Here is a 1,264-nt window from a genome sequence, read left to right as displayed (position 1 = left end):
GACGCTCTTCCGATCTATATTTATATATATATATATACATACATATATATACATACATACATGTATATATTTATATATATATATATGTATATATATGTATATATATATGAATGTATATAAATGTATGTATGTGCATATAAACACGTATATGTATGTATGTCTATATATATATCTTTATATATAAAGTATGCATGTGTGTGTGTATATATGTGTATGTATGTATATGTGTGTGTACGCAAACACCTTCCTCTATCTTTCTATTTGTCTGTCTGTTCATTCACTCGCTCTGATTCTCCACAAACACACGATCACTCAACCTGCAAGAAAGAGCAGTCAAATCTCCCTCCTGTCACATGCCTTCGTCTTAAGAAGAAAACAAAAAAAAAAGAGGGTAATAAAAGATGGGATGGTCATGTCTGGAATGGCTTTGATGACATGTCTGGAGGATCATTGCTGACTCGGGGCTGAACAATGACAAAAACAGACACATCAGATAATGTAGTCCTAGATACACTGTGTCTGAATAAAAGATGGGATGGTCATGGCTGGGAAATCTTTGATCATAGGCTTACTAGGTCATGTCTGACCTGGGGTTAAAGAGCAAGAAGGAGGAACATTATATAATGTAGTCCTAGATACACTATGTCTACTGGTGCAGGACTGACCTGAGACTATAAACGATGAACACAAATGCAACAACAATTACCACAACATTACTATTGAATTAAATCTGTGGTCAGAGGTTCAAATCTCAGTAACGCCACAAGAAGTTTGCTCACCACCCCCTCCACGATTTTTGGCATAATATTTAATATATACATCATTCTGCTTCTCAACAATCAACAACAACAATTATACGGAAACGAAGATCTTATTCTGGTTTCAATCCCAGCTCATGGTCCGTCGAGGGTCTTTTTTTTTCCCATTTTGTTTATGGTTGATTGTTTTTTTTTGTATATTTATTATTTTATTGTTTTGTTTGTTTTTTTTTTTTTAAATAAATTATTTAATACCTAAGTAAGGCCGTGAGCTGACAGAATCGTTTGAGCACCTGATGAAAAAAAATGCTTTGTGACATTCCTGCCAGGTGTTAACATTTCCGAGTTCAAATTCCGCAAAGGTCAACTTTACCTTTAATCCTTTAGAGGGGTCGATGAAATAAGTACCGGTTATGTACTAGGGTTGATGGAATTGACAAGCCCCTAACTTCAAAAATGCTGGCCTTGCGCCAAAATTTGAAATCATTGTTATTATAATAATTTGG

This window comes from Octopus bimaculoides, chromosome 28 (assembly GCF_001194135.2).
Source record: "Octopus bimaculoides isolate UCB-OBI-ISO-001 chromosome 28, ASM119413v2, whole genome shotgun sequence".
Taxonomy (NCBI): Eukaryota; Metazoa; Mollusca; class Cephalopoda; order Octopoda; family Octopodidae; genus Octopus; species Octopus bimaculoides.
This window is presented reverse-complemented; position numbering follows the sequence as displayed.